Source organism: Rana temporaria, chromosome 2 (assembly GCF_905171775.1).
Source record: "Rana temporaria chromosome 2, aRanTem1.1, whole genome shotgun sequence".
NCBI classification, from domain to species: Eukaryota; Metazoa; Chordata; class Amphibia; order Anura; family Ranidae; genus Rana; species Rana temporaria.
In genome coordinates, this window is record NC_053490.1 from 87401682 (window position 1) to 87425111 (window position 23430).

Here is a 23430-nt window from a genome sequence, read left to right on the forward strand (position 1 = left end):
GCCAATATGTTGTTATAGCGCCTACAAAATAGGTTATTGATTTATGTAATTTTTTTTACTATACCGCCAGAAAGCCGAGGTCATCATAAGACGCCCGCCTGGGATGGGAGAGCCACTTTACGGGCGTCATATTACTATAGGCGGCATGGAAAGTGGTTAATGACTGGCTCGATGCCACTAGATTGGTAAAAAGCCAATGTGGTACCTATATTACTGTAAAAATGGGAAAAAAGGGGTTAGTTTAACTTCTTTGGCTGGAAAGATACTTGGGAGTTTGATAAAAAAAAAAAAGCAGCATAGAAGAGCTTCTGTTAAAAAAACAATGTTTGAAGCAACAGATGGCATTGATTAATGAAAGACTGAAGTTGTCAAACAAATCTGCTTTCTTTTAATGAGGAAGTAAGCAAAAACAGATAGGAGTGGCTGTGTATACAGTATACATGGACTTTGCAAAAGCGTTTCACACAGTTCCTCACATATGGCTAATGTGTACGTTAAAGTGGAACTAAACTCTCTCAAACATTACCTGTTTTTAATCCTTATACTGCTAGCATTAGTAAATAGATAGAATAGATAGGGATGTACTAATGGGGTGGGCAACTACATGGCAAATGAGGTTTAATGTTGAAAAAATTCAAATAATGCATTTGGGTGTAAAAAATATAAATACAATCTACACATTGGGATGAGAACCTCTGGGGGAATCTAGGATGGAAAAGGACCTGGGGGTCCTAGTAGATGATAGGCTCAGCAATGCCAAGCTGCTGCAAGCAAAGCCAACAGAATATTGGCATGCATTAAAAAGTTAACTCCAGAGATAAAACTATAATTCACTCACTCTGCAGAACTCTGGTCCGGTCGCACCTGGAGTATGCTGTCCAGTTCTGTGCATCAGTCCTCAGGAAGGATGTACTGGAACTGTAGAGAGTCCAGAGAAGGGCAACAAAGCTAATAAAGGGTCTGCAGGACCTCAGCTGTGAGGAAAGATTGCAAGTATTGAACTTATTCTCTCTGGAGAAGAGACGCATGAGAGGGGATATGATTTCAATGTACAAATACCATACTGGTGACCCACAATAGGGAAAAAACTTTTACGCACAAGGGAATTTAAAAAGACACGTGGCCATTCACTGAAATGAAAAGAGAAGCGGTTTAACCTTAACCACTTGGGATCCGCGCTATAGACGAAAGACGTCCACAGCGCGGCTCTCAAGTGTCGAGTGGACGTCCTGTTGTTTACATTCCCCGTGCGCGCCGCTGGGGGCGTGCAGCGGGGAAACACTGTGCCCGGCGCATCGCTGGGAAGCTGATGCGTGTGCCTGGCAGCCGCAATGTCTGCCAGGTGCCCGCGATTTTTCACGTCGTTGTTTTTCACGTTGTAGTTTTTCTCATCGTGAATTTTGCATAATCAGCCTAAAGGGTGGCACCAATCGAATGGAACTTCCTCTTTATAGTGCCGTCGTACGTGTTGTACGTCACCGCGCTTTGCTTAAGCATTTTCTTTTCACGATCGTGTGTATGCAAGGCAGGCTTGACAAGAAACACGTAGAGAAATTTTTTTTTTTCCATGACATGAAAAATGATCGTGTGTACGCACCTTTAGAGTCTGCACAAGACTTGAGACTGGGGTGGAGGTTCACCTTCCAGCAGGACAATGACCCTAAACATACAGCCAGAGTTACAACAGAATGTTTTTTATCAAAGCACATTTATGTGTTAGAATGGCCCAGTAAAAGTCCAGACCTAAATCCAATTGAGAATCTGTGGCAAGGCTTGAAAATTGCTGTTCACAGACGCTCTCCATCCAGTCTGACAGAGCTTGAGCTATTTTGCAAAGAAGAATGGGCAAAAATGTCACTCTCTAAATGTGCAAAGCTGGTAGAGACATCTCCAAAAAGACTTGCAGCTGTAATTGCAGTGAAAGGAGGTTCTACAAAGTATTGACTCCGGGGGGCTGAATACAAATGGACCCCACACTTTTCACATATTTATTTGTAAAAAAAAAAAAAAAAAAACATTTATCATTTTCCTTTCACTTCACAATTATGTGCCACTTTGTGTTGGTCTATCACAGGAATGTCCAAAGTCCGGCCCGCGGGCCAATCGCGGCCCGCAGTCCGACTTTGAACTGGTTATCTAAACATATATATCTTTTGTGGCCCCCGAGGATCTCCCAGCGTCGGGGCCAGAAAAGATATATAGGCTGGCTGCCTTGGAGGGGACAGGGAGGAGGCGGGACGAGTGTCGTGCATACAAGAGGAGCATTTCTGGTTTACACGGCAGCCTCTGTAATAGGAAGTCCCGTCTCCGGCGCTGCCATTGGACGACTGTTCTGTCCATTAAAGGAGGCAGGACTTTCTATTAAAGAGGCTGCCGTGTAAACAGGAGATTCTCCTGTAGGTAATCTTTGGCGCTCATCCTGCCCCTTCCTGTCCCCTCCAAGGCTGCACTAATGGCAATGGTGGGTGCTGCATTCCTGGCAATGGTGGGTGCTGCATTCCTGGCAATGGTGGGTGCTGCATTCCTGGCAATGGTGGGTGCTGCATTCCTGGCAATGGTGGGTGCTGCATTCCTGGCAATTGGGGGTGCTGCATTCCTGGCAATTGAAGGTCTGCAAATGGGCACTGACCCTTATTTTGCTTCACAGCTCTTTATTTAAAATTTTATTTTTTTCCCTGAAACTTTCCACTTAAGGTGAAGGTGCATGTTATATGCCAATAAATACGGTATATCCAAATAATATGCCTGAGTTCATCTCTTTACTCACACACAGCCACAAAGGCAAGAACATTCTTGTTGGGCAGTGAATGTCGGGCAAAATGGTCGGCCCTCACGCATGTTCACTTCATAAAATCTGGCCCTCTTTGAAAAAAGTTTGGACACCCTGGTCTATCACATAAAATACATTTATGTTTTTGGTTATAACATGACAAAATGTGCAAACTTTTAGGGTTATGAATACTTTTTCAAGGCACTGTAAATCCCAATTTCCCCTTTCTGGCGCTCGATTTGAACTTCAGCAAGTCGTCTTCATCACGCCTAGATACACTGGGGTAGATTCACGTAGAATGGCGTATCTTTGTGCGGGCGTAACGTATCCTATTTACGTTACGCCTCCGCAACTTTTACAGGCAAGTGCCGTATTCTCAAAAGAAAGTTGCGGCGGCGTAAATAGGCCGGCGTAGGCCCGCCTAATTCAAATTGTAAAGAGGTGGGCGTGTGTTATGTAAATTGACCATGACCCGACGTGATTGACGTTTATACGCCATCGTATCTCCTTTGTGAATCTGGGCCACTGTATCTTTCTCTATATTTTGGCCCGGATTTTATTTGAATTTGTATTAGTGTCGGTATGTTTTAGGTAGGACAAAAAAAAAAAAGAAGCAAAATGCGTACGATTGTTTCTGGGCTGTACTAGACAACAAATAACATTATGGGAAGGTTCCCCCGTGGGGTTTTGTCACAGCAGGGTTAGCAAGTTAAAGAATTGGATTATTAAAAAAATATCTTTATTGAAAAATTGTCATTATGACATGGACACATTGCCAGTAAAATATGAGCTCTGGTCGGTGGATATATTACCATTCAAAAGTACACAGAAAGTGCCAACATAAAATTATACACAGCATTATATTGGTTTTTTTTTTTTTTTTTTTTTTTTACTATTTTGAGCCAGTTTTCTTTTGATAACAGTAATAATAAATAAATAAATCAGGTGATATCCATTATCAGTTACTGCCAAATAAAAGCCCAATTTGTCCTGAAAAAAAAAAACAAGGTATAATCCACCTGGATATACAAAGTAGTTTACTAACTCATCTAATCACATTGAACTGTCTGAAATCATTTCTAAAAGTGCCTAAAAGCAGCTGCAAATCTCAAACTCTGTCAAGGGAATTGTGTTCCACGTGTTCAGATTGAAAATTAGCTTGTTCAGCCATGACTGCCTAACCAGATACTTTAAAATGAACATAATTACACTGGCAACCTGAACTGCATTGCTTCTGGAAATTGTATTATTTATATACTGTGTGATACATCAGTAAAGGTGAGCTGCCATGTGTCTCAGTTATTTCGTATTCGTGCTTCAACATCCATCAGACTCCCAAACACCGCTCTCCGTATAATCCACAAATAGAGGGGATGGGGCACCGGTCTTTTTGCTTCTTTTTTTATTAAAAATTCCATGTTACGCTGTTCTGGGTTCTGTGTAATATGGAATTTTGAATAAACAGTAAACAGAAAGACCGATGCTCCATATCCAGGAACACTAAAGAGAATTTTTTTTTTTTTAAAAATAACAAACATGTGAAGCCTCGTACACACGACCGAGGAACTCGACGGGCGAAACACATCGTTTTCCTTGTCGAGTTCCTTGTTAGGCTGTCGAGGAACTCGACAAGGCAAGTTTCTCCATTCCCGTCGAGGAAATAGAGAACTTGCTCTCTTTTTGGCTCGTCGAGTTTCTCGACAGTTTCCTCGACGAAAATGTACACACGACCGGTTTCCTCATCAAAAAAATATCTCCCAGCAAGTTTCTTGCTGGTTTTTGCCGAGAAACTCGGTCGTGTGTACGAGGCCTGATACTTACCTCCACTGTGCAGCTCGTTTTGCACAGAGTGGCCCCTGGTCTTCTGGGGTCCCTCGGCGGTTGTCTCGGCTCCCCCCCCGCAAGAACTTTCCACCTTCATGCAAGCTCTCTCGCATGGTGGTAAGTTCTTGTGGGCGCGCTCCCGTGATACAGCCGGCGGCTATAGCCGCTCACTGTATCACTCGCCCCCCCCCCTGGCGTGCGGCATCATTGGATATGATTGACAGCAGCTTGAGCCAATGGCTGCACTGCTTTCAATCAACCAATGAATGAGCCGAGAAGCCGACCGAGAAGCCAGCGCGTTTGTGGCACAGGACTTTCAAAGGGGTCAGGTAAGTAAACAGGGGCTCGGGGGGGGCGCTAATGCTCTGATGTTTTTCCACCCTAATGCATATAATGCATTAAAGTGGAGCTCCACCCATAAATATAACATTACATCAGTAGTTTTAAAAAAATGTCATTAGTCCTTTACGAAAAAAAAAAATTTTTTTAGATGCCTTCAAAGTGTTGTTGCTAGGCAGAATAGTTAATCTTCCCACTTCCTGCACCTAGGTGCTTAAGCTTCCTAACCTACACCGCACAGACTCCTGGGAATGTAGTGGGTGTAACTTTCCAGGAGTCTGTGCACTCCCCAGTCTCGAAGAATCATGTGACTTGGACAGCACAGGTGCTGAAACCTGATCTGACACTGCTTGTGCAGCACTGAGCACGTGCTAGATCTGCAAGGCTGAAATCCAGGAAGTCATACAGTCTGGCTTCATGATGCCCACACTTAAGATGGCCCCAGTCAATTTCTATTTTATAAAGTGTCTAAATGCTGTAACAACCTAACAAAACGGACCTTAGTTTACAGACTAACTTTACTAGAATACATTAAGCTTGTGTATTACAGGGGTATTTATATTTAAAAAGTGAATTGTGGCCGGAACTCCGCTTTAAGGTGAAAAAAAATGTACCTTTACAACCCCTTTAATTTGTTGGATTAAATATCACATGAACTTTTACATGTTACATTTGTACCAGCTTCAAACAAGCTTACAATGGAACGTTCCTTCTGCAGTCATCCATACGCACATACTGGTGCCAATCTGTGTGGAGGCCTGATAACCTGTCTGCAAATTTTTTTTGGGAGGAAACTAAAAACAAGGCAGCCAACGTTCCTAGTGGAAACTGAACCTATTCCATGTGGCTATCCAATAATTCACCAAGCAGCTTTTTGGGTTCTTGTGTAAAAACATGTCTGTGTTCCCAACAGGAGCCAGATTCTAGCTGTCGTATTTTCAAGAAAAATGTTTGGTGTACACAGCACCCATCCCTTAATCTATATACCATATGGGACAGTTGACAGTTAATCATTTTTATACACAGGGTCGATGATTTGTTCCAAAGCTGTTCTACTGTGGAAAGCCACCAATGATCCAAAAGCTTCAAGGTGACACATTACATTTACATTAAAGTGGATGTAAAGCCACTCTCATCCTTTCTAAACTACTGCCATAGTGCTGATCTATAAGGATATAGATGCCTCCTGCATGTATCCTTACCTGTCAAATGTCTCCCCTCTATCTGTTATAAGAACTGAAAAACTGCAGATTATGTGGGTGGATCTGTTGTCTGGGGCTCTGTGGGTGGAGTTGTGATGTCAGTAGACTCCCCGCTCTCCTCTACACTCCCCTTGTCAACATGCATTTTGTCCTATGTATTACTTACACTGAATTCTGCTATGACCACTAACATCCAGTCAAAATCCAAAAAAGTAACCACATGACTTCCGCGGATCAGGGGCTTCTGGGGGAGGTACGCCGAATCACCCAACAGTTTACGGGAAGTGTGGTGCCGGATGACCCAGCTTACTTTCTATTACACGCAAATGACCTATCCCCCGGGGTGTATAAGAAGTCAGTGGTGCGCCATTTGTTGGACGCAGCCAAGGCTTGTGTGCCTCTTCTTTGGAAGTCCCCTCATCCGCCGACCATTGCGATGTGGCTAAACAAAGTAGATGAGATCAGCCGGATGGAGGACCTGGTCCTCTCCAGCCAACAACGTCGAGAGACGTATTCGGAAACGTGGCAGATATACAACATCTTTAAATATTCAGAGAAGGGACAGAAACTCCGGGAGACAGATTAACATGTCTGTGTCCCGTCTCTGGGATGATTTGACAGACCTGACACTCCACGGAAGCGGAAAACTGACACACGCCCTTAGGGGCGCTTTTTTCGTGCCTACCCTGTCTGTGCAGCCCTCCCCCCCTCCTTCCCCTCTTCCCCTCTATTATCTCACTCTCTTTTGTTCTTTCCTTGATTTCTTCCTTGCTACTCTACTGCTATATGGAAAAAGGAAAATGGGTAGAGAAGCCGGCTCGACCGGGCCATGTTACTTACTATGTCACAAAGATGTAACATTACTATTTGGTTGGAGACTCGAATGGGGTAGGATGACATTGCCTGTTTGTCTACATGTAAAACTCACTGCTATTTGCCCGATACGGGATTTCTTTGTCCCCACTGTTATAATTGTATGATGATGGTCCGTGAGGACTGGCTTTTTGTTGATAAATAAAAAATTAAAAAAAGAAAAGGAGTGGGGGTGGGAATTAAAAAATAATGCCTATCTCCAGGCTAGTGCATGAGATATGTAAATAACCTGTCACTCACAGCAAGGGGGCGGAACAGACCAAGGTTTTTCTCTGTAAGTCTGTTTTATCTCACTGAACAATAAAAGAGGATTGCTCAGAGCTGGATTAACTCTTTGTGGCAAGACTGGGCACAGATGATAGGAAATCTTATACTGTACAATGTGACACCTGAAAAAAAAAATCGGGTTTACATCCATGTACATAACGTTCCATCTACTTTGAATTCAGGAATCTTCCTTAATCTAGATTTTTCCTTTTCTGTATAATTCTATTCCTTGTTCTCATTGGCCCAGATTCAAAGAGATCTGCGCTATATTTGCGGAGGCGCAGGGCAACGATTTTGCCCTGCGCCCACGCAAATATTTTGCGCTGCCATCGATTTGCTTCAAAGTGAACGTGAATGGCGTCCAGCGCCATTCACGAATCACTTACGCAAACGACGTGAAATTCAAATTATGGTAACCTATGGTTACGCAGGCACAATTGCTTATTGAATCTGGGCCACTGTTGTTATTTTTGGAAGTTCGGACTTTAATGTTTTGGGTCCTCCTGGTAGGCTAAGCATTGGCTGGTCCTTCCTGGGATTGGCCTTGACTGATAATATTTCTGAAGCTACACTGCTCATCCTGCTGTTTAAAAGTACTACTGTTATTAGAAGTTGTGTTGCTGCTACAATATATCTATTTGGACTACTGATATTATTGTGTGTCTGTCAGTTGTGAACCTTGTAAGATGTCCTTTGTTGTTCTCTCTCTTTTTCTGCTGTATAATGGGAAAAATGTAATAAAATTTGTTTTTTAACCACTTGCTTACTGGGCACTTAACCCACCTCTTGCCCAGACCAATTTTCAACTTTCAGCGCTCTCACTCTTTGAACGACAATTGCGTGGTCATACAACACTGTACCCAAATTTTTTCCCACAAACAGAGCTTTCTTTTGGTGGTATTTAATCACCTCCGCGGTTTTTATTTTTTTGTTAAAAAAATAAATAAAATACAAAACCGTTTTATATTCTGTTACAAAATTTTGCAAACAGGTAATTTTTCTCCTTCATTGATGTATGCTGATGAGGCTGCACTGATGGGCACATAGGCTGCACTGATGGGCACTGATAGGCTGCATTGATGGGCACTGATAAGGTGGCACTGATGGGCACCTATAGGTGGCACTGAGAGGTGACACTAATGGGTGGCACTGGTGGGTACTGAGAAGTGGCACTAACAGGTGGCACTGATGGGTGGCAGTGATGGGCACTGATGGGTGGCAGTAATGGGCACTGATGGGTGGCAGTAATGGGCACTGATGGGTGGCAATAATGGGCACTGATAGGCAGCACTGCTAGGTGGCACTCATGAGCATTGATAGGTGGCACTGTTATGCACTGATTCGTGGCACTGTGAAAACTGGCAGGTGGCATGGGCAGGTGGTACTGGTGGGCACAGATGAGGTGCCTGTCTCTCTTCCTTTTCGAGACCGATGTCCCTTGCACAGAAGCCGGTGACCAGCTTTTTTTCTCCTCACGCTGGAACCAAACTGACTTGTGGTCGATTTGTTGAGATAAAAAATCCACTGAATCCAACTCTCTGATAAGATAGCTGAATTAATTTTGACCTGTTCTGGGGGTTAAAATATTTGACTGCTTGCTGACCTATTCTCTTCTTCAACCAACTAGATTAAAGTATTAGTAAAAGAAGATGCTGACATGTTAATCCTCTTCTTATGGAGATAAATGCTCACACTGAACTCTCCAAGATGCAGACATCCCAATGAGAGGTCCCTGCAGAAAGACCTGGAACACAAAGGGGTCTACTACAGGAATGGTTTTGTGTGCTTTGTTCTTTGGTATGCTTGTAGTGTCCGTCAAAGTAATGTTTTCTGCTAGCAAGGACCGTCATCTTCTCTGGTCCCTTTTTTCATATCTTTCTGCTTTCTGCTTTCTCTATTGTTTCATGTCTCTCCTTTTAGTGGAAAAAGACAATTTCCAACCAATTTCAGTTGGCAATTATTCAAGTTGGAGTGGAGCCACAACCCTTCCCTACCCCTCACTTTACCGATCAAGTGATCCTAATTGAAAGATGAAAGTTTTCTCTGTGGTTGGATTGGGGATCTTTTTAGGGTTCAAAGGCAAAATAAACAGTACTCCTCTTGTGTCTGTAAAACAGCCAAGTACAGTCTTTGCACTGCATACACTACAAGCCGATGATAACTGGTTCCAATGTTTGACACGACAAACCTGTCTCATCCAACTGACACATGGCAACTGGACATGCAATTCAAATTGTACTAGAACCATCCAAAAGCGAAATTTTCTTAACGGAGCGCTTTCATATCTAAACTCTAGCAAACCACTAAATATATATATAAAATAAAGTACAAATAAATGTATGAAAACTATTTGCAAAAGTATCTCGAATTCTTTAAGCCAGTCAAGTAACCCACTCTTCCTGTAACCTTCCTGCAGACTACGTGGTAGCTAAGCAATACAGCTTGGCCTAAAATCCAACTCAGGCTAATAATTGACAATGAAGGAGCAGCAAACTTGGACATTTACTAAAACCGGTGCACACAGAATCTGATGCAGATTAGTAACCAATTAGCTCTCGTAGCATGATATATGAACAGATAGCCAAACAGACCTCGAGGCCAACTGAAAAAAACCTCAAGAGTACCCCTCAAAAATCAGAACTGACAAAAAAGGTAAAAGGGTGGCCGGAGCCAATCCACACAAAGTTAGACAGGGAGGAAAACATACCGAAATTTAGACCAATGCAAAAGACACAAGAAAGCAAAGATGTGCAGAAACCCATCTGACTAAACACCTACAGGTGACACTAGGTATGACAGGGGCACTCTTTTCACCCTGCCTAACCTTGAACCAGAAAAAAAAGGGTGAATTTTGACTTACCAGTGTAGCACCTGTGTACTTTTCAGTACAGGTGCTATATTAAATTTAGTTGGGGGATGAAAGAGTTACTTGCTCTTATCTATATTGATTCGCTAAATTTCGGCTGTCTCCAGCCCTGAACTGTCCTGTGGGTCATTCTGTGCTCCAGAGATGCAGTTTCATCTCTGGATGGCAGGTGGCGCCAGAGGGGTCCAGGCGGAGCCGTTTCTCCCCAGCAGCCAATTAGAGGAGTTTTCCCTCGCGGAGCATGCTGGGGAGGGGTATTTATGTGGCAGAGGCCATTGCTCGGGGTTCTTCGGGGGTTCCTGGTTCCAGGTGCGGCACCCACCTTTAGGGTGTGCACACATCACGGGCCCCGGCGATATGGCCTACAAGGCCAGGGCGCACGTGCTACGCGGAGTTCCTGACTCTCATGGAAAGGAGCAACTGATGCTGCTAAGGGGCCCCAGTGACTTACTGGGTCCCCCATCTCTATTGAGAAGATCCCAAGCGAGTTGTGCTGTTCGGTGGCGGATCGGTCTGAGGAAAACCCGGAGGCAGGTGATCCAATAGGGCTTGAACGAACCATCAGGAATCTGGGTGACTGGACACTGACAGGTTGTATGCTGCAAACTGTCAGTCGGTAACCCCAAGCTAAGAAGTCCACCTGAGAAAGATTCAGGCGAGTTATAGTCTGGGAGGATTCGCTCTACTATCTCATGCTCTTGTGTACTAGGCCTGTGGCAGAGGTCTCACTACCAATCCAAATTCTATTAGAGCCAAGTTGGTGGCAGAGACTTGTTCCTTCCTAGAGATTCTGAGTGTCGCTCTGGCTGCCAGGCCTGTGAGAGAGGCCTGTCCAGGGGCACTTTACCCACTCCGGCTGGAGTGGCGACGTGACAAGTGTAATTATTGGAGGCAGGACTGCTTTTCTCTATCCATAGCCTGAATCTGCGAAGTTTATTCTCCTTTCACCAACCCATACTGTCTATCCCAAGTTGACTGTTGGTCGTGTTGGACCAGAAATAAAAGCATTGAAAACGTCAACCAACTGTCTGGACATTCCGTCACTGCTCTCACCACCATCATCACCCCTAGACACATCACAGAGGTAACTTAATTATGCTGTCCCAAATCTATCCAGCGGCTCCTCCGGGGGTAGCGCTACACCAGTAAATCCCATATCTTGGAGTACAGTACAGTACAAGGCATATGCAGAATATTCTTTTACACCATGAGATATAGGCATATACCTTTAGGTAATTTGGGGGGCACATCCCCTGGACGACTTCCCATTCTATGATCCCTCAGTTTTGTAACAAGCAATGGAGAATAAACCAAGGGATGAAAGGGAGGAAAAGGGAGTCTTTGTCCTGTGTTGTACTTCAAGATATGCAATTTACAGGCAAGTCAAAATTCTCCATACTCCATTGGACATTCCCAAGCAATAAATAGGAAGAGTGGCCAACAATGATGCAAACAGAACTGTGCCAACAGGCCCAACAACAAGGGTCAAAAGACCCAACCTCACAGAACTGCTGCAAGAACCTTGAGGCCAAAAGCTTCATCAGCAGGATATTGGACGTCCACCTGGAAAATTTTGAAAAAGCATGAACAAAAGACCAGGTTGTGGCCTCTCACAACTGGGCGACCAAGGCTTGGTGGCAAAATGTCCATGAAACCCCCACCAATCTGGTGAAATGTGTGCATAAAAGTGCAGAAGATCTCTTTTTGAGAACGTAAGCTCTTGCAATCAGATTCTGTATCCATTGTGCAATTTTTGAAATTTGAGGCTGGGTTCACACCATCGCTGGATCTGTAGCACAGCAGGGGTCCGGTGCGTACTGATTTACTGTTTCAGGTCCGATTTCAGCCCAAATTTGGGGCTGAATTTGGACCTAAAATGGACCAAAAAAGGCACACTTTTTTTCAGCAATAATGCACCGGACCTGCTGCGGAGATATGTGAACCAGCTCCATAAAGATCCGGTCACATTCTACTGCTAGGTGAATTAGATGTGGGGAAACCCACATCCAATTAGCATAGGTGTGAACCTGGCCTGAAGCAGGGTGTCCCCTGCAAGGTCCAGAGAACAGGGCAAACAGGCAATCTATTTGTCTGATTGGAGCAGTAGCCTTAAGGTGCCTAAGTACTCTAATGGCTTAGGCCAGGGGTGCCCAACCTTTTGAAGAGCAAGGGCCACTTAAGCGACTTGGTAACCGGTTGCGGGCCACAATGAGAGGAGCGGGTGGATGACAGCCCACTCGACTCTATAGAGCCCACTCTACTCTCAGCACACCAAACTTGCAGGTAATAGAAGTCTATGGCTCAGTGCAGGTAACCCACAGGTGCACTTATCTGCACCTGTGGATCAGTTTGAAAGCAGCCCAGTAACCACTGCAGAACAGATATGCCCATATATACACTGTTAGCCAGATTCACATACATCGGCGTATGTTTAAGCTGGCGTAGCACAGCTCAATTGAGCTACGCCGACGTAAAATAGAGAGGCAAAGCCAGTATTCACAAAGCACTTGCTCCCTAAGTCACGTCGGCGTAGCGCAAATGGCCCGGCGTAACCCCGCCTAATTCAAAATAGGCAGGTAGTGGACGTGCTCCATGTAAAGTACCCGTGACCCCATGTAAATGAGGGCCGTTGGTACGGAGCATGCGCGCGCATGCTCAAAATAACATCGCAAATACTCATTGCTTTCGACGTGAACGTCACCTACGCCCAGCCCCATTCACGTACGCTTACGCAAACAACGTAAAATACGACGGCTGTTCCGTCGTTCATACCTTGCATGGGTTGCGCCATATTTTGGTGGTTTATCTTTACGCCGGCGTATGTCTTACGTAAAAGGCGTATCTTACTGCGATGGGCGTACGTACGTACGTACGTACGTACGTACGTACGTACGTACGTACGTGAATCGGCGTATATTGCTCATTTACATATTCGACGAGTAAATCCACGTACACGCCCCTAGCGGCCAGCGTAAATATAAGATACGACGGCGTAGGAGACTTACGTTGGTCGTATCTTAGCAACTGTGAAGTGTATCTCAGTTTGAGAATACGCTTAAAGATACGATGGCGCTCATTCGGACTTACGACGGCGTATCTACTGATACGCAGTCGTAAGTCTCTATGAATCCGGCTATGTGACTTTAGTAATAAACTTAAACTTACCTTTAATAATAGTATTCTATTCTATTTTTTTCCATCCCAGAGCAGGAGGTCGCGGGCCACATCAGAGGGCTCCGCGGGCCACATGTGGGCCCCGGGCCACTGGTTGGGCACCCCTGGCTTAGGCAATGTAGTGAGATTTTCTGAGGATGCTTAGGAACAGGGCAGAAGAAACAGAAAAGTGACGGCAGAAAAAAAGACCAAAAAAAAGACCAAGTAGTCAATCGAGTCTGCCAAACCTTTCCTTGTCATTTATTATTTTTATAAAAATATATATTATTCAATCGACAGATAGAAAGTTGTAGGACCTTGAATTTTTGTTTCTCTGAAAGAGCATGAGGCCTCGTACACACGACCGTTTTCCTCAACAAAATCCATCAAGAAACTTGGTGGCAGAGCTTTTTTGCCGAGGAAAACGGTTGTGTGTATGTTTTTCGTTGAGAAAACTGTCGTGGTTCTCGGCGAGAAAAAAAGAGAACAAACATAATAAAGTGCATAGTGCTTAAAGTGGATGTAAACCCACTCTCATCTTTTTTAAACTACTGCCATAATGCCATAGTGCTGATCTATAAGGATATACATGCCTCCATCATGTAGCCTTACCTGTCAAATGTCTCCTCTCTGTCTGTATTCCTTACACTAAATGATGCTATGATCACCAACATTTAGTCAAAATCCAGAAAAGTAACCACATGACTTCAGAAAAGGAGTGGGGGTGAGAATTAAAAAATAATGCCCGTCTCAGGCTAGTGCATGAGATATGTAAATAACCTGTCATTCACAGCAAGGGGGAATAACGGACAAAAGTTCTCCTGTTTGTCCGTTTATCTCACTGAAAAAAAGAAAAGAGGATTGCTCAGAGCTGGATTAACTGTTTGTGGCAAGACTGGGCACAGATGATAGGAAATCTTATACTCTACATTGTGACAGCAAAATAATAATAATAATAATAATAATAATAATAATAATAATTCGGGTTTTCATCCACTTTAAATAATGATACAAAAAATAAAATTCATCAAAAATAATAATAATAGTCCTCCAATAGTGATGATAGTGATGCTATCAGTGAAACGGATATTCCATCAATTCAAAGTCCATATGTCTTTTAGTAATGTGACACCATCACCAATGGCAAAATTCTTATAAATAACACCCGATGAGTGAGTAAAATGCCTACTCGCCAGACAGACATGACCTCTAACTAAAAAGAAGGCTAAAACAGGCTGTTTATGTGGATCAATAAGCTTGCTGGTAAACCAATGGAGATGTATCTGGAAACCTTTTCATTTGTATCCTCCTCTCCACCATTCATTATTTTGAATACTCATTTCTGTAGCGCAACGTTATTTTACTTTTTTACCTGTATGTATAACGAAAATCTCCTAAACGTGCAACATTTATAAGATATTCACATCGACAATAACCGATCATGTCACTTGCACAGTGATGCTCTGTATTCAGGGCACACAGTATGCAGTTGAATGCAAAGTGCTGTGCCGCGACACATGTGCAGGAGTGACGTCATTGCGCTCTGGCCATTCAAACAGCCGGAGCCCCGTGAACCCAGAAGGAAAACAGGGTAAACATGAAATTACGGGGGGGGGGGGGGGGTTAGATCTGTGACAGTGGTGAGCCGGAGGGTTCTGTGTGCAGGTAAATGTGTCATAATGTGCTAGTATGCAGTACATACTATGGCTTAGACCTGCAGGGATTTTTGGGGCCGATTACTACGGTTTTAACCTCATTAACTCTCCCACATACAGTCAGGCAATTTTTGCTCTATAAATCTTTTTATTTTGAAATTTGTATAACGTTTAGAGCAAAAAGTAGGTAGCACAACAGCCAGCCGCAGTCTGACAATTTTCAAGAAATAGATTCACCATACAATCTTCGGATAAACTAGATGGCATTAAAATATTGAACACGCCAAAAAAAAATAATGGGGTAGGAGTCCAGCTTTAAAAGCTCATGTGGATGTATTATTATGACAATTTTACTTGGTAGCATTCATGAATCAAGCTCACAGATTCGAAAAAAGTCTCTGTATTTCTACTTACACGTTTTTCTTCAAAATCCTTCAGAGGAAGCCAAACATTGGTTCTTGTGCTTGTTACTGATCAGCCAGCTTCAAATGGAGTGCAAATTCTAAAAGAGGGGAGAAAAAAATGTATTTGATAATTCACAATAAAAGGAGCACATGGGAATTTTGTGCCTAGGCACAAATGGCATTTGTTGCCCCTGTCCCCCCTCCCTCTTAGGGTGACCACAAGTCCCGGATTGCCTGGGACAGTCCCGCATTTTGCAGATCTGTCCCGGGCACATTCATTCCATACAGTGTCCCGGAATTAAACTGACACAGCCACCCACCCCCCCCCCCCCCCCGGGCCAATCTGATGCCCCCAAAAAAGGCCGCCACATCACCGCTTTACTCACTGACAGTACTTGTCCTGGCCGGGAATGCCTGGAGGAGCACAATCCTGCCCCCTGCTTGTGATTGGAGAAATCATAAATCCTGCCTCTTGTGTCCAATCACTGTGCTGTGATTTGTTACAGCACAAGCTGATTTTTGGGAAGAAAGGGTGTCCCTGAATGGTAGTTTGGAAATGTGGTCACCCTAGTCCCTCTTGAATTCTGCATGTGTGCAGATGTGTTGCAGGGCTTCAGGTCTTGACTGAGCCCAGTGGCCCGGTGGCATACCTTTGACAGATGCGGCTTTCCCACACATCTGCACAAGTGTGGCTTTCCCACACATCTGCACAAGAACTTTCCATGGTATGCAGAAAATTCCATGGTATGCGGAAAATCTCCTGCACAGATGTGCCAAAAGGCCCTTCTAAGACTTGAAGGCCAGGCAGAACCCTTCGGCACATCTGTGCACATGCCATTATAACGAACACGGTTGCACCGAATAGGGGGACTGAGCCACACAAGCGGAGACTGAAGTTCTTTAACTTACCCAAGAATATTTGAAGGCAACTCATTACAAAATACATTTTGAATTTGAAGAAGCAGAAACTCCCAGACTGTATATTCTTTCAAGTTTCAATATTTAAAATATAACCATTTTATTATTTAGTATTGGATAGTGTGAAGAGGGATTAGAATACCTGTGTTTTTTTACTGTGTCTTTGTTATAGAATTATCCTGTTTACCTTTATAGCTGAGAGAGAAGTAAAAAAAAAAAAAAAACACACAAATTTTGTGTTGCCAACAGAGCAAGAATAAAGAAAAAATCTTCCAATGGGGTCACTAGTTCTGGATCTGCTCCAATAATCTGCAGGACCCTTTTTTTTGTCCGCATTGGCATAGGATCGCATGGGTGTTCGGACCCATGTGATCTGATTCCACAGTTCGCACTGCGTTCTGCGAACCGATTTGGGAGTGTCATTAACTTTATATTGACACCTGCAGTAGTTCGCAGAGCTCAGTGTGAACTGCCTGTGATTCTGATGCGGTGTGGGAACGGCACAGGAAATGCTGCGATTCCTGCACCACATGAGTGTGAAAAGGGGCCTGATACTCCAAGCAAGGATACAAAAAAATGCACCTATATACGAAGGGGCAGATCCACAAAGATCTGCACCGGCGCAGCGTATCTGAGATACGCTATGCCGCCGTAACTTACCTGGCTTTGGTTTGAATCCTGAAAGAATTTACGCCGTAAGTTACGGCAGCGTAGTGTATCTCTCGCGGCGTAAGGGCGCGGAATTCAAATGCGGCGAGTAGGGGGCGTGTTTCATTTAAATGAAGCGCGTCCCCGCGCCGAACAAACTGCGCATGCCCCGTCCGTCAAAACTCCCAGGGTGCATTGCTCCAAATGATGTCGCAAGGACATCATTGTTTTCGACATGAACGTAAATGGCGTCCAGCCCCATTCACGGATGACTTACGCAAAACGATGTTACATTTTCAAAATTATACGCGGGAACGACGGCCATACTTAACATTGAGTACGCCAGATAGCGGCTTTAAAAAGCTGAACGGAAACGACGTAAAAGAATGTGACGGCCGCACGTACGTTCGTGGATCGTCGGAAATAGCTAATTTGCATACTCGACGCGGATTACGACGGGAACGCCACCTAGCAGACGCCGAAAAATTGCATCTAAGATCCGAAGACGTACGCCTGTCGGATCTAACCCAGATGCCGTTGTATCTCGTTTTGAGGATTCAAAACAAAGATACGACGCGTGAATTTTTAATGTATGCCGGCGTATCAATAGATACGCCGGCGTACTTTCTTTGTGGATCTGCCCCATAATATTTAAATATCTATATTGTTCGTCTATATTGTAGTTTCTACTTTGCCCAGTCAAACTATGCACACGGTCAACTGTTCATCATGGAATGTTCAAATGAATGTTACTTACTAAGTTGATTATTTTGCTGCCCTGGCTCAGTGGGGTTGATTTACTAAATCAAAAAGACTGCAGTTGCTCCAGAGCTTAGTAAATGAGGTAAAGCTTCACTTTGCAGAGAATACACAATCATGTGTAAGGGAAATAAAAAAATGCATTTTTCCTTGCACATGATTGGATGATGGAAGTCAGCAGAGCTTGCCTTCATTTACTAAGCTCTGGAGCAACTGCTCTTGCAGGGTGGTTACCTTTGGTAAATCGACCCCAATATATCAATAAAAGGAAAAAATAAGTATATACAGTAAAATCTTGGTTTGCGGGCATAATTTGTTCCAGAAACATGCTTGTAATCCAAAGCACTTGTATATCAAAGCATTTTTTTACAGGATATAAAAGAGAAGAGAGGCACCTCTCAGGCCCCGTACACACGGCCGAGGAACTCGACGTGCCAAACACATCGAGTTCCTCGGCGTGTTCAGTCCTGGAGCCGCCGAGGAGCTCGGCGGGCCGAGTTCTCCCATAGAACAACGAGGAAATAGAGAACATGTTCTCTATTTCCTCGCCGAGGTCCTCGTCGGCTTCCTCGGCCGAAAGTGTACACACGGCCGGGTTTCTCGGCGGAATTCAGCTTCCGACCGAGTTTCTGGCTGAATTCTGCCGAGAAACTCGGTCGTGTGTACGGGGCCTAAGTGTAGCAATAAGTTGCTAAATGTTGTACCTTCATTAAATGTAACCTTATTGCTACACTCAGAGGCTCCTCTCTTCTTATTTATACTCAGTTGGGACATGATGCTACTCTTATATCAAGACATCGCTTGTATATCAAGGCAACATTTATTAAAACATTTAGCTTGTCTTGCAAAACGCTCTCAAACCAAGTTACTCTCAAACCAAGGTTTTACTGTAAAGGAAGAAGAATTTGTTTTAAAGAAAACTGGTCAAGAGAAATAGGATAGTTAACCTTGATTTCAATTTAAAAATTGCTAGTTGTCTGGTCGTATTTGGTGTCAAACCTTCAATATGTGTCTTTCAAACAATACAAACTGCAAAACCTACCACAAAGGAAAACTCTTTACACCCTGCAAATTCTGTAAATCTGGGTCAGGGAAATTATATAAAATTTACATGTAAGCACATCTAAACCTAGCTGTCAATATCACCGTTGCCAATAAAACTTCAAAAGAGTTAATGCCGGTTCACACAGGGGCAACCCAACTTACAGCGCGACTTTGCAAGGCGATTTGGAGGTGACTTCAGCATGACTTTAAACAACTTACAACACAACTTAAAGTTGCCTCCAGGACAGGCGACTTTGGCTGTGGCCAATCACAGAATAATCAGCTCTGTGGGAAGGAGGGGTTTTCCTGGGTAAACTATTTTCTTTTTCCTGTAAAGACACTTCAATATTGATGGTGATCCGACTTGGAGACAACTTCCATTGAAATCTATGGGTAAAAGTCGCCTAGAAGTCACCTTGAAGTAGTACAAGAACCTTTTCTGAAGTCAGAGCAACTTCAGTAGTGTACATTAAGACAGCTCTCATTCACTTCAATGGAATTTCTTATGTGCAGCGACTTGGGGCAACTTGAGGGCTGGCAAGTCGGGACCCAAGTCGCTGTAGTGTGAACCGGCACTTAGCTACCAGGTGTAGTTTTAGGTGAATTCGTCAGCTGACTCCTCAAATATGTCTAGCCTTAAAGGGGTTGTAAAGGTTCGTCTTTTATTTTCTAAATATGTTCCTTTAACCACTTGCCGACCTCCTCATGTAAATATACGTCAGCAGAATGGCACGGACAGGCACATCAACGTACCCGTACGTGCTCTGCTTGACGTGGGTGGGGGGTCCGATCGGGCCCCCCCCCCGCTACATGCGGCGGTCGGTAAGCCTCGGGGAGCGATCCGGGACGACGGCGCGGCTATTCGTTTATAGCCGCCCCGTCGCGATCGCTCCCCGGAGCTGAAGAACGGGGAGAGCCGTGTGTAAACACGGCTTCACTATGGCGGCGCATCGATCGAAAGATCCCTTTTATAGGGAAGACTCGATCGATGATGTCAGTCCTACAGCCACACCCCCCTACAGTAGTAAACACACACTAAGTGAACACTAAATGTTACAGCGCCCCCTGTGTTTAACTCCCAAACTGCAACTGTCATTTTCACAATAAAGAATGCAATTTAAATGCATTTTTTGCTGTGAAAATTACAATGGTCCCAAAAATGTGTCAAAATTGTCCGAAGTGTCCGCCATAATGTCGCAGTCACGAACAAAATCGCTGATCGCCGCCATTAGTAGTAAAAAAAATAAAAAAAATAAAAATGCAATAAAACTATCCCCTATTTTGTAAACGCTATAAATTTTGCGCAAACCAACCGATAAACGATTATTGCGATTTTTTTTACCAAAAATAGGTAGAAGAATACGTATCGGCCTAAACTGAGAAAAAAAAATGTATATATGTTTTTGGGGGATATTTATTATAGCAAAAAAATATTGCATTTTTTTCAAAATTGTCGCTCTATTTTTGTTTATAGCGCAAAAAATAAAAACCGCAGAGGTCATCAAATACCACCAAAAGAAAGCACTATTTGTGGGGAAAAAAGGACGCCAATTTTGTTTGGGAGCCACGTCGCACGACCGCGCAATTGTCTGTTAAAGCGACGCAGTCCCGAACTGTAAAAACCCCTTGGGTCTTTAGGCAGCATATTGGTCCGGGGCTTAAGTGGTTAAGCTAGTGCATTGTTGGTTCACTTACCTTTTCCTTCAAATTCCCTTCTAAATGTTTTTTTTCTTTGTCTGAATTTCTCACTTCCTGTTTCTCCTCAGTCAGTAGGGTCAGTCCTATCCCTCTATCTAGTAAAGTTGTAAGTCAACCCTGGACAGCAGAATGGCCAGTTATTTGGTCTGTTTGAGGTCAATTCACCTGCAAAAGTTAAGAAGCAAGACGAGATAAGTCACTGTTCTTTACCATGACATGCTGGATTCAAGCTTGGGAAAAAGAGGCTTCCATTCAATAGCATTTATAAATAGGAAAACAAAATCAGATATGAATTCTCTTCCAATGGCAACCTGACATGAAGCAAAACAGCCACCAAGAAGGCTTTAATGGAAGCACTTATTCTTCCAACTCAAGTGCGACGCGCTAATTTAACAGCAGTGAAGTTAATCCTAATCAGACTCACATTAAGTGAGCTTTCTGAGACCACAGCTTTGTGTCATGACATATTCCTCTTACTTATCCAGTCACGAAGAGGCTGGATAACGCCATAAGTAAAAACAGAATTCCCTTTAACCGGTTCCTTACCGAGTCATTGTAAAATGACGTCGGCAGGAACCTTCCCTCCCTCCGGGTGGACGTCATATGACGTCCTGGGTTTCCCGGGCATCTAGGGGGCGCTCAGGACCCGGTGCACGTGCCCGACGGCCGCGATGTCTGCTGGGCACCCAAGATTGCCCGCGATCACGGCAGGAACATGAATCTGTGTATGTAAACATACAGATCCATGTCCTATCAGAGGAGAGGAGACAGATGTGTGTTCCCAGTACAGAGGAACACAGCTCGGTCTCTTCCCCCTATGAGTCCCCTCCCCCTACAGTTATAATCACTCACTAGGAAACATATTAACCCCTTGATCGTCCCCTAGTTTTAACCCTTTCCCTGCCAGTCACATTTACACAGTAATCAGTGCAGTTTTATAGAACTAATCGCTGTATAAATGTGAATGGTCCCAAAAACGTGTCAACAGTAACCGATATGTCCGTCGCAATGTCACGGTCACAATAAAAATCGCAGATAGCCGCCATTATAAGTAAAAAAAAAAAAAAAATTAAAATGCCATAAATCTATCCCCTATTTGGTAGACGCTATAACTTTTGTACCAATTAATATACGCTTATTTCGTTTTTTGTTTTTTTTACCAAAAATATGTAGAAGAATACGTATTGGCCTAAACTCAGGGAAAAAAGATTTTCTTTAAAAATTGTGATATTTATTAAATCAAAAAGTAAAAAAATATTGTGTTTTTTTCAAAATTGTCGCTCTTTTTTTGTTTATAGCGCAAAAAATAAAAACCGCATAGATGATCAAATACAACCAAACAAAAGCTCTATTTGTGAGGAAAAAACATAAGGATTTAATTTGAGTACAGTGTTTGCATGACTGCGCAATTGTCATTCAAAGCGCGACAGCGGCGAAAACTAAAAATTGGTCTGGGCAGGAAGGGGGTGAAAATGCCCAGTTTTGAAGTGGTTAAACCAGCACACCGAAAGAATCCTCATAGCTGTAACATGACGAAGAGTTATAATAAAATGCTTTGTAGCTGAAGAACATTGCACACAGGTGCACACAAGATGCAATGATGACTAGCAGTTACCGTGGTGACAGCAGGAAGAGTGGGCTCTAGAAAATGATCACTTTGATTCATTGGCACACATCTGTTTTTATAATAGACAACATGGTAACACTTCACAATCACTTTAGTTTAAACATAACTGAACAAGCCAATAAAGGACACACATCTGCTAGGCATGCTAAATGTGGCAAATCTCTAGAGAAAAAGTTCCTCTACAGGAACACTTCCAGTCTAATGGGACACTGCAGGCTAATGCACAGTTTTGCGCATGAATAATGCAAAGAAACCACTTCACAAGAAAGTCAACAAGCACCAAATGTCAGGCCTCGTACACACGTCCGAGAATCTCGTCAGGAAAAACCCGTAATTTTCCCTGACGATATTCTTGGCAAGAAACTCTTGCCGCCGAAGTGTACTGACTGTAATTTCCACAGAAACGCGGTTCTCTTGAAAGGAAAGAACGCGGTGACGTCATTGCGTATGACGAGCATGCGCTCGTCACAATCGATGCCGTCGCCGCCATCTTGCTTCACCCTACCTATGCCGTGGAAGCTTCCCCGCATGCGTCAAAGTCATTTCAAGCATGCGCGGGTTTCCACGGCGACAGGTAAGTATACACACGCTCGGGTTTCTCATCGGGAAACAGGCCGACAAGAATCTCGATGAGAAAAAAGAGAGCAGGTTCTCTTTTTTTTTGCCTCATACACACGAACGGGAATCTCTGCAACAATCAGTTTTCTTGCTGGTTTTTGCCGAGAAACCCGGTCCTGTGTACGAGGCCTCAGTCTTATAGGAGTAAGAAAGTCGTCATGGTAGTCCACTGATCTTTAGAGGAATACATTCACAACTTTTGTCAACCGAGTTGCTGTTCAGATCTTTGAAGGCTAAGGCTCCATTCACATCTAGGCGGACGAAATCGCGGCGTTTTGTCGCCGCAAATCACGGTACAAATATCGGCGTTTTGTACCGCGATTTGCGGCGACAAAACGCCGGTATTGTCCGCCTAGATGTGCCCCAGATTGACCCCCTCTATGGAGATGCTTCCCATCTCCTAGCCGAACGCCGAAAGACGCCTGAAAAAAAGGTCCGGGACCTTTTTTCAGGCGGCAGGCGTCAGGCGTCCGGCGTGGAGATGTGAACCATCTCCATAGAGGGACATGTGTTTCCAGCCCTCTGGCGGCAGCGGCGTAGCGCTACAGGCGTAAAAACGCCTAGATGTGAATGGGGGCTAAATGTTCTGCCAAGCTACACACTACTGACAACAATATGTTCAATTGCATAAATGGAAGAGCTAAGAAAAGAGTATTAATGAAGTGTATTTTTTAACTACTTCAGATCCACGCTATAGACGAAAGATGGCTACAGTGCAGACCTAATTTGCCGGAAGGGCGCCCCTGCAGGGCGCTCTGTGATCAG

At 43.9% G+C, this 23430-nt stretch overlaps 1 protein-coding gene across 1 annotated transcript in view; it reads right to left on the reverse strand.

The window, feature by feature from the left end:
* WASF3 (WASP family member 3) overlaps positions 1-23430 on the reverse strand; it is a 97356-nt gene that overhangs the window by 43260 nt on the left and 30666 nt on the right. The window contains exons 2-3 of the mRNA XM_040340491.1: positions 20418-20585; positions 15364-15451 (exon numbers count right to left, since the gene is read on the reverse strand). The gene's annotated coding sequence lies outside the window, so the exon portion shown is untranslated. The remainder of the gene's footprint in view (positions 1-15363; positions 15452-20417; positions 20586-23430) is intronic.